We start from the raw sequence: 11,910 nt of genomic DNA on the forward strand, positions 1-11,910 counted from the left end.
CTTCATTTTCTTGCCATCTATAATCATATGAGATAATGCCATAATGGTATATCTGTCCTACTTAGAGAGAAGTTGTTCAAGGCTCCTTTGGTCGGTTGGTGGTATTTGATTGACTACTGACAAAATCATGTGCACCACATAGGGGCAAGTCAATGAAGCCTCCGTACTCCATATCTTCATTCATAATAGCATGACCGATGAAAGAAAGAGACTTCTGGCATCTCAATGTGAAAGACGATATTGAAGGGCAAAAGCTTGGGTCCCAGGTGGCTCATCAAACTGGACGTGCCACCTCAAAGGTTGATATGATAATATTCTAAAAATGTTGGATATCATGGAGATATTATTGGTTGATTGTGTATCAATGGCCGTTTTAAGTTAAATTATTTATCCTCCCATGTGTTTTCTACTTACCTTTTCAAGTTATCCATGCATCCTTTTGGTAGACATTTTTAGTGCTTTAGTTTTTTCATTTGGCAAAATTTTTTTTTCGATCATTAAAACTTGACATATGAACAAGAGACCATGGGGTCTTCCTTCCAGTGAATTTCAGCTTGTGTTAATATATGTCGTGGCAAAAATAAGCCATACAATCAAACTTAGATTGGTGAACGATCCAGTCAACATTTGCCCCACATTAAAAGCTTTCGATTTGTGGACTGAATTTTCCTATATCTAGTGAAATGAAAATCTCTTAACCCATTGATTCTATTAGTTGGAAGGGATTCTTAGAATAGTATCAAGAGCATTTTTTAAAGATACAATGAGAAGGCATAAGGAATAATCAATAATGATCCCCAGTGACTAAATTGTCATCTTTCATGGTGAAGAACAATCGCATTTCATGCATGGGAGGATGGACATATTTCTCCTACCACTGGTTGTGGTATATTTTTCTTAGTAAATAATACGTGTAGGTGTGAGGCCATAGGTAAGAGTGTTGGTCAGTAGTGATTAAAATATGAGACTTAACAAGCATAACATGGTAAGCTAACTGCTTAAACAAATGCATCATTAGTGATCGATTGTTAAATAGTAGTGGATACAATGAACTTTAGAAAGCAGTGATCATAATGCTTCCTTTTTACCTTTTACTCTTTTTTTTTTTTTTTTTGAAATAGGATTGGGAAACATAAAAAGCATTTATTTACTGTGGGAGCAGATTCCTATATGGTTCATCATGATTAGGTCAGTTCCAACAAAACTGGATCAAAACAAAACTGAACACTTATTGGGCAGTTTAAGATTGGGGTTTTGGCGTCCAATAAAAAATGAACCAATTGAACTGACTGAATGGCCCTACCAAAATCGAAACAAACCTGATAAAATGTACATGCAATTCTTCACCAAAACTGAAATCAAAATATTTGAAACCAACTTCAACTTAACAGTTTGGTTTCAGTTTGACCTAGTACTAGAACAAAACCAATTCAGCATGAATAAACCGAGCGGTTGACATCCTTTTTGTTGCAAGTCAATAAATGCCCAGACTTGGTGGATATATTGTCCACGTCTTCTTCTAGTCATTTGGTAAAATTTTTGACAATGGTTTATAATGGCTTGAAAGTTGCAGGAAAATTGATGAAACCTTTCCAACAATAAATACCATGGAAAGAATGAGGAGCAAGGCCTATGTATAGTGACCATGAGATTACAACTGGCCACCAAATTTAGCATGTGGCAGATATATAAACTGATGTGGCTCAATTGTCCTACCAACATCTGCTATTACACAAGTTTAGTGGGAGTTACTATAACCATCAGTAACTTCCTTGATGGGAGGAAGTTATCAAGTGTGTTGTAAAGATGGCTAGATGCCCCTAGTTTTAGTTAAGAATACTATAGATGCACCATTAATGGTTGTTGTCTCGGAGAGAACAAGAAGAAGTGCTTCTTCTTGTATTTTCAATACCAGAGTTGCATCACCATGGCCAAGAAGATAAAACATAATTGGATAGAGAATTCCATCAACTTCTTTACAATTTTTCATTTATGGCATTAGAGCAGCCTACTCCTACTCCTGTCCACATATTCTATTTGAGAATGGTGTACAAAGATTATATATATATATATATATATATATATATATATATATATATATATATATATATATGGAGCCCATTATTAGGGTCAACTGTGAGGACCATGGAAGATGGTAGATTGCCACGTGTCCTCCACCTCACTTAGGAAGGAGAGAGAGAGAGAGATTAGGGTTTAGGACCCATGCAAAATTAAAACTGACTCCATGACCACCAAATGAGAAATTGGTCGAAATATCGGTCTAAGTACGGGTCAATATTATGATTTGAAGTAGGTACTAGGCACCCTGGTCTGCCTGATTAAATAGGATTTTCTATTATTTGGCCAAATTAAGTATGATAAATGAAAAAAAAAAAAAAAAAAAAAAAGCTACGGTTTAGGGCACACACCCGAAGCATTTGATTATAGATTAGTATATAACATAAAGAAAATAATGTATACCATAAGAACATGAGGAAAACACTAAATATGCATCCTAAATGCATGAAAAATAAGGGAAAAGAATCAAATGAGAAAATGAAAACCTTAATTAACATAACCAAAACAAGAGAGAACATGCATGGAAATTCGTGCACTAATATGGTGAAAATTATTAAAACACCCAAGAGCTAAAATAAGCCTAGAAAAAAAAAATCCCTAAAAATAAAAATAAAATAAAATTTGGAGATTAATTCAACAATAAAAACATGAGGAAAACACTGAAAAAATTCAACAATAAAAACATGAGGAAAACACTGAAAAACATAAACATAAAATCAAAACTAAAACCCTAAAACAACGACAAAGCATATATTATGATAGTGAAAGTTATAAAAGAAGGCAAACATGTATGCAAGAAATATATGAGAAATTGAAGATACATAAGACCTATAAACTTCTTATGATATATGAATGAAATAAACCTAGATGACACATTAGGAAGTATGAAAGGCTAGATCTTGTTCTAGCCTAACGAACTCTCGAATCCACAAGGTTAAGGAAACCCTAAATCTAATGGGGAAGAAGAAAAAATAACAACAAATTGATTCATAAACTTGAAGATGTCTTTATGTAGTCCAAAATGACCCTTTTATAATAAAGTCAGATTGCAACGAAGAAATAAAATGAAATAAAACATGAAATGAAATCAAATAGGAAACTAATCTCTTATTAAATAATGCACATAACTTTAGAAGCCTAGTACACCTGTTAAACGTATAATCAAAGTGGTCCCATGGCTTGTCATTTGGATCTTCAAAGTTTCATAGAGCACTGGTTGCCATTTGTCCCATAACTCCATCGTGTCAAAATAGCCCTTAGAAGTTGCATTGAAAATCAGCATTTTCAGCTTGATCGGGTGGACTTCTGCTGATCCAATTGGTCCTTTTTTTTTTTTTTTTTTTTTTTTTTTTATAAATCTTCTTTTCACCAAATTAGACTCAGACCCCTCACCGTTAGTCACTGTTAAGTGAGAAGTTAATATGAGTGTTATACCCATCTAATAAGTCCCATCCTCAAATCCATACCTTATATACCCATCTCCAAATCGCTACCTAAAATACCTTCACATTAAGAGCACTAGCGATCACTCTCTGTGAAGAGCAACGACAGCGGCGACAGACGGCATCGAACAGCGACGACAGACGGCATCGAACAGCGACGAGCAGCAAAGGCTTCTTCTTCCTCCTTCTCAGCTTCTAGAGTTCAATTCTCTCCCCTTCTTAGATTACTCTTCTTCCTGGTTGTCTAAAGTTCGGTAATGACTGGACAAATGAATCAGTTAGTGGAAAAGAAAGCATTTTTCTTAACATAGAAATATATTTTTTCAATGCTCTAAAGTATGTTTTACAGTTGTCTTTACATGTCTACCCTGCCTCTATAATCTTATAGATGATAGAATTCTCCTTTAAATGATGTCAAAAAACCAGTTATAGATGGATAACTAGAGTCCATAACATAATACTTTCCTAACATAAATTATTGAAACAATTAATCAATAATAAAGGACGACGTAAGTTTGAGTCCTTAGTGGAAAAGAAAGCATTTTTCTTAACATAGAAAAATATTTTTTTCAACGCTCCAAAGTATATTTTACAGTTGTCTTTACATGTCTAATCTGCCTCTATAATCTTACAGATGATAGCGTTCTCCTTTAAATGATGTCAAAAAACTAGTTATAAATGGATAACCAGAGTCCATGACATAATACTTTCATAACATATATTGTTGAAACAATTAATCAACTATAATTATTAATGTCTTTGTGATGAGTAAAAGATTTAGATAGTCTATGTATTTACCTTGAGGAGGAAGAGGAAAGTATAAAGTTAGATCTGCGTGTAGTCTTAGCTTATTATGTTGTCCGTTAATAACCTATTCTCAAATAGATGGTGAGAACTCTTTTTTCCATTATCATTTGAAGGAAATTATTTATATGCGGCCTCCACCTCAATTCTCTATGATTACAATATGGTGTGTAGACTACCAAAAAAAAAAAAAAAAACTTTATATGGTTTGAAACAAGCTACTGGGACATGGTTTAAAAGTTCACGGTTGTGTTCGTCAGGTTAGTTTTACTCAGAGTGATACTGATTACTCATTATTCTTTCATTCTTCTCCTAAAGGTATGACATTTCTTCTATTGTATGCTTGGTTCTAAGTATTGGTGGTGGATCGGCCAAATTGTATCGGTATAGGTTGGCTAAGATCGATAATAATCCCTCCACGATCTTGAGACGTGTATCGATATTGATCTTGATCGATCGATCCAACACAATTTGTTTCTGATGTAGGTTTTAATGCATAAGGGGGGGGGTGAAAAAGTGTAACACATAAAGGAAGGAAGGGAGAAAGGGGAAAAATGGTTTTACCTGCCTCGAGCAATTGTTCTCTTCTCAACTCCTCTGATTTGTAGAAAAGTTGGGAGTTCTCATCGTTTTTAGTAACACACAAAGATCTCTCAATCCTTTAAATGAGGTTTTTTTTTTTTAACTTTTTTTATTCTTTCTCTCGTAAAACTTTCTTTTGAAGTAAAAAAATGATTCCTCCATAAAGATTTCACTAGGTTTCAGTTTAACCTGTTAAACCTTGTTTGCATCTTTTGTGTAACACTAGGATTTAGTTATCAGTATCGGCTAAACATGTTGGGATCTTCTGTGTAGCATAAGAGAGAGAGAGAGAGAGAGAGAGAGAGAGAGAGAGAGAGAGAGAGATTTGAAGTGCAACATCATAAGAAATTAATAATAAAGTTAAAATGAATGTTAAGAACCTTAATTCCTGGGTAGATAAAACCATCCAACCAGTAGAACAAACACAAACATGCAAGATGGAAGAAGAATAACATCAGCAAAATGAATTTTTTAAAATTGTATATTGGCATTCACTTTAATGAGTGTACAATGGTACTTTTATATAGATATTACAGTTATTGAGTTATAGACAAACTCTAATATTAATGGGGTAGGACTCTGTTAACATATGTGAGTAATGGACAGAAAGTCTATTATCACATGTGAGAGTCATATTCTAACTCTGCTGTCTCATGAGGTAGTCTTGGACTGCAAATAGTCTCTAGAGTTTGTGCTCACTGAAAATGCCTACAATGTAGAAGAGGTTGTTGAGTGTGAGTATGACTCTAGAGGTTGAGTTTGAGTGGGACGCTAACTGTCCTGATACACCCCCTCAAGGTGGGGATTTGAATGGTCAAATCCGCAGTTTGTCCCGTAGAAAGAAGAACCGTGTAGAGCTGAGAGTTTTGGTAAGGATATCGGCTATCTGGTCATGTGTTGAAATGAACTGCACTTGAAGTTCCTTGGAGGCGACTTTATCACGAACGAAGTGGAAGTCAATTTCAATATGCTTGGTACGAGCATGAAAGACTGGATTGACCCAAAGGTAAGTGGCCCCAATGTTGTCACACCAAAGAATGGGTGCAATGGGAACAGGGATCCCTAATTCCTCAAAGAGAGAGCGAAGCCAAGTGAGTTCGGCGCAGATATCAGCCACTGCTTTGTACTCAGACTCGGTGGAGGAGCGTGCAACTGTCTTCTGCTTCTTAGAGGCCCAGGAGATCAAATTAGGACTCATATAGATGGCATAGCCTCCTGTGGATTTGCGATCTGCACTGTCACCAGCCCAGTCAGCATCGGAGAATGCTTGTAATTGGAGGGAACTAGATTTGGAGATGAACAACCCATGATCCTTGGTTCCTTGGAGATAGCTTAGAATCCGTTTGACTAGTGTCTAATGGTCTTCAGAGGGGGCATGCATGAACTGGCAGGCACGGTTCACTGAATAAGCCACATCAGGCCTGGTGAGGGTGATGTATTGGAGAGCACCGATAATGGAGCGATACCTGGTGGGGTCCGAAAGAAAGACACCCCCTGTGGAAGATGCTGCAAAGGTGGTGGCCATGGGAATAGTGACGGGCTTACAGTCAGTCATGCCAGCCCTCTAGAGGAGATCAGTGATGTACCGGTGTTGAGAGAGAAGGACACCATTAGACCGATATAGGGCTTCAATACCAAGGAAAAAGCTGAGACGACCAAGATCCTTGATAGAGAATTCTGAAGCAAGCTGATGAAGGAGAGTCTGAACAAGAGTTGGTTAGTTCCCTGTAACCAAGATGTCATCGACGTAGACAAAGACATATGTGACAAAAGAGCCCTGCATGTAGATAAATAGTGATGTGTCAGTTTGGGATGACAAAAAACCGAAGCTTGTGAGGAACTCAGTTAACCTATGAAACCAAGCCCTAGGAGCCTGTTTGAGCCCATAGAGGGACTTGTGGAGGCGACAGACATGATTAGGGTGCAGGGCATCTTCAAAACCCTGGGGTTGAGCCATGTAGACTTCCTCAGATAGAATACCATGCAAGAATGCATTCTGAACATCAAGCTGACGAACAGCCCATCCGTTAGATATGGCCAAGGAGAGGACCGTTCATATGGTAGTAGGTTTGATGACAGGGCTAAAGGTCTCATGATAGTCAAGACCAGGTTGTTGATGAAATCCTTTAGCAACTAAACGGGCCTTATAGCGCTCAAGGGAGCCATCTGCCTTTCGTTTGATGCGGTACACCCACTTGCAGCCAACCAGATTCATAGTTTCCCTGTAAGGCACAAGAGACCAAGTACCATTACGTAATAAAGCATTAAATTTATCAGACATAGTAGAACGCCAATGAAGAACCTTGTGGGCCTGGGAGAAGCATATAGGTTCAGCCGGGTCAGGTGAGGTGATGGTAGAGAGGGTCAGGGGGTCAGCATAGAGATTGTGTAGGGTTCTGGTGCGACGGGGTGGGGTGGTAGAGGAGTCAGGGTTATGGCCGGTTAGGGTTAGGTGAGGTGAGAAAGGAGGGGATATGGGAGAGGGTGGTTCGAGTAGGGGCGGTTCTGGGGTGGCAGGGAGAGGGATGGGTGGGTTTGGGAGGGTAGGCGGAGGGCTAGGGTGAGGTTAAGGGGTAGGTATGTTAGGTGCAATGCCCCATGGGGGAGGGGTAGTAGGAGGGGGTTGGGTTGAGGAGGATGGTCGTGCAGTGTGAAATGGGAAAGTAGATTCGTCAAATCTGACATGGCGAGATATGTAGATACGACGGGTGATGAGATCCATACAACGATAACCATGATGAGAAGGGCTATATCCTAAGAAAACACATGAGGCAGAACGGGGTTCAACCTTGTGATGATTGTAAGGACGGAGCCATGGATAACAAAGACATCCAAAGATTTTTAGAAAAGAGTAGTCCGGAGAATTGCCTATAATTAACTGATGGGGGGATTTGTTACCTGTGACAGAGGAGGGCATGCGATTGATGAGAAAGACCACGGTTTCAAAGGCATAATCCCAGTAAGCCTGGGGAACAGCTGCATAGGATAGTAGGGTAATCCCAGTTTCAGCAATGTGTCTGTTACGACGTTCAACTGTTCCCTATTGCTCATGAGTATGAGGGCAAGATAACCTGTGTTGGATGCCCAACTTGGCAAAGTAAGATGGGAGAGTACGGAATTCTCCCCCCCAATCAGTTTGAATGACCTTGATGGAGCGAGAGAATTGACGTTCCACCAAGACCTGAAAAGTACGAAAGGCAGAGTAAACATCAGACTTCAACTTTAAAGCAGTAAACCAAATATATTTAGTATGGTCATCAAAAAATATAACAAAATAACGATTCCCATTTGAAGAAACTATGGGGTGGGGGCCCCATACATCACTAAAAATCAAATCCAAAGGAGAGGAACTACGAGTACTAGTTTCACGTAGTGACAATCTACTAGCTTTGCCCATTTGGCAAATAGACATAAAGAAGGAGACTTCACAAGTTGATGACCAGGTAACATAAGACGAAGGACACGTGCATGAGGGTGCCCTAAACGATGATGCCAGCGACTGAAAGATGAGGCAGAGGCCAGATTGGCATAAGGTGATGCTGGAACGGAATAGAGACCATGCTTACTGTGTCTAGTGAAGAGGGTTTGATTGGTTTTCAGATCCTTCGCAGAGAAAAAGGAAGAGTGAAACTCAAAGTAAACATTATTGTCACGGCAAAATTGCTTAACAGATAACAAAGAACAAGTGAGAGTGGGAACATGTAAAACAGTAGAAAGAGAAAAGGAACGAGAGGGAGAAGAGATGGAAGCAATGCCTATGTGAGATATAGGAAGACTCTTACCATTACCAACCACAAGTTGGTTATTACCTGTGTATGGATCATAGGAGAAGAATTGGGTTAAGTCAGGGGTGGAATGGTGGGTGGCTCCAGTATCAGGGATCCAAGAGGTGGTGAAGGATTGTGGAGGTATGGGGTGATGGGTTGGAGGTGCGATGGTAGGGGGTTGAGGGGTAGGGAAGGGTGTAGTATGGTAGGCGTTGGGTTGAGGTGATGGCCGATTGTAGGGATGGGGAGGGGTCGGTAGGATGGCGGCTCTGGTGGGTCCCTGTGGGTGGTAGTAGCAAGTGTCTGTCTGATGATTAGTGCGTCCACAGATTGTGCATGGATTGTGAGCGAATGCATTAGAGCGACCAAATCCACTAGCATGACCACGACCACGGCCTCGGGAGGAGCTTGTACCACAACCACCAATGGAAGGAGGACCACGACCTTGGTGAGTGACATGGGCTGATGCATCGATGGCAGGATCAACAATGGGAAGGCGTGAGTGGAGAAGGTTCTCGTAACTCATAAGGAGACCATACATGTCGGTGTAGGAGGTGGGCTCCTTTTGTGCCATCATAATGGAGACAAGGGCTTGATATGCAGTGCGTAGGGCCCGGAAGATGTGGATGTTAAAGTCTTCTGATGGGAGGGGCTTCCCCGCAGCTGCTAGCTCATCGGAGAGATGCTTGGCTCGATGGAAAAACTGAGTAATGGTCTCATCTGGTTTGTGAACCAGATTTTGAAAGGAGACGTTGAGAGACAGAATCCTGGTTGTAGATGGAGAATTGAATGCAGCATGGAGTGCATCCCAGATCTCTTTGCTAGTGGTCCGTCCAACTGCTAATGAAAAGGCTTCTTTAGAGACAGAGGCGATGAGAAGGCACATAATAAAAGCATCTTATTCATGCTATGCCTTGGCTTTGATAGGGTCTTAAGGGCAACTGATTGTCACTGGTGACATAGTCGAAGAGGCGTTGGCCAGTGAGATAGGGTACGACCTGTGTGCGCCAATAAACATAGTTCTTAGATGTGAGCTTTAGAGATATCATATGATGAGCACCAGATAGGGATGTGGGAGGTGGGGATGGTTCGGCCATGGTAGAAGAGGGAGGAGTGTTATTGGAGATAGTGGGGTGTGGGTTAAACTATAGGTGAGAGAGGGACGTTGGGCTCTTTCTTCTTCTTTTTTTTTTTTGCAAAGAAGTTGTAAAGAAGAGGGGGCGTAGGCTATTGGAGAGGGGAAAACGTGGGGAGGAGGAGGGTCCTCGGTGGAGCTTTATGCGGCTCGTGATACCATGTTGAAATTGTATATTGGCATTCACTTTAATGAGTGTATAATGGTGCTCTTATATAGAGATTACAGTTATTGAGTTATAGACAAACTCTATGATCACATGTGGGAGACTCAAACTCTAATATTAATGGGGTAGGACTCTGTTAACATATGTGAGTAATGGACAGAAAATCTATTATCACATGTGAGAGTCCTATTCCAACTCTGCTGTCTCATGAGGTAGTCTTGGACTGCAAGTAGTCTCTAGAGTTTGTGCTCACTGAAAATGCCTACAATGTAGGAGAGGTTGTTGAGTTTGAGTATGACTCTAGAGGTTGAGTTTGAGTGGGACGCTAACTGTCCTGATAGAACTCATATGACATACAATTGAAGTGTAACATCGTAGCACTGGATTTATAAGGGTTGACTTGCAAGTCCTACTTAAATCAACTGTTGGATATCACACTTCTTAATGATTACAAGAGAGAAGAACCTACTCAGCTCAACAAAAAATTAACTACAAGTTACAAAAATAGTTATCCTATTTAAAAGTATTATAATTTTCTTCACAGACTTTAGTTGAAGTGCATAGTGTTGAACTCTGTTCCTATGGTGTCAAGGTGCTCCCTCTGTTACAAAAGTGTGGAAACTTTTGACCATCTGTTTTCTTCATTGGGAATATTCTGTTTCTCTATGGTTTTCTATGATGAATTTTTTCAGAGATGGTTAAACTTCCTTGAGATTAAAAGTCTTTTCTCATGGTGGAAAAGAAAAGGCAACGTAGTGTCCTATGACAGGATTTAGAAGTCTCCTGCTATTATAATTCCCTACCGTATATGGACTGAGAGAAATAGAAGAAGATTTAAAAATCAGCATGTACTACCAGTGTTAATCTACAATATATCATTTAGGATATTGGCGATCGACTTCTTATCAGTAGCTCCCATTTTTGTTAAATCCATGGCTGACCTCCCCCTCTCCAAAAAGCCAAGACTCAACACTGCTTACCCATGTCCCAATCGTATTGTTGAGCATCAATGGGTTGCTCCACAAAGTGACTTTCTCAAATTGAACATTGATGGCTGCTCATTGGGAAATCCAGGCTGCTCAGAAGCTGCAGGTATTGTTAGATCAACGAATGGCGCAAACTTGGCATGTTATACAATATATGAAGTCAATTGTGTGCAGAAGAATATTATCCCTTGGTTTTTTCAACAGCATTGAAGGTATTTCAGAAGCTATCTCAAAAATATTTCTTGGAGTACTGTTCACTGCTACTGTCAAATTAACACTGTGGCAGACAAATTGGCAAAACATGCAACAACCACTCGTAGTTCAAACACTTGGGATGCTACTCCTGCTATTGTATCTTATAATTTAGAATGGGATGTACAACATAGACCTCATTATAGGGTTATGTAATCTCTTTGCTTTGGAGCTCTGGTTTTCTGATGGCCATGCCGAAGGTGAATCAGGACTTCAAAGAGAAGCCTTGTAATTTCATTTTGCTTTGAAACTTTGTTTTGCTGATGGCAATGCCAAAAGTGAAACAAGGTTCTAAAGTTGTTTTGTAATTTCTCATTCTTTTATTTTTAATACAATATGCCGACTTTTAGAAGAAGAAAAAAAATATAGTGTTGAACTCATACTATATCACTTATCTTTTGCTGATGTCATTTCTCTTCGTTGCATTTAACTATTATATCTTGTGAATCAGCCAATGGGACTACCCCTAAGCACATTTTCATTTAAATTTGTTGGGAAAATATAAATACAATTAGCTTATTATTTTTTATTTTTGCTTATGTATTAATTTCTCTAGACCATTATCTTGCTTTTTTTTTTTTTTTTTTTTTTTTAATGTCTTTCTACCATATAGATGGCTGACCAAAAGGATCCAAGGTGGGTTATGCAATAAAACTCCCTGATAAGGGTGAGGATGGTGTTTTTTTTTTTTTTTTTT

This window comes from Macadamia integrifolia, chromosome 7, assembly GCF_013358625.1.
Source record: "Macadamia integrifolia cultivar HAES 741 chromosome 7, SCU_Mint_v3, whole genome shotgun sequence".
Lineage (NCBI taxonomy): Eukaryota > Viridiplantae > Streptophyta > Magnoliopsida > Proteales > Proteaceae > Macadamia > Macadamia integrifolia.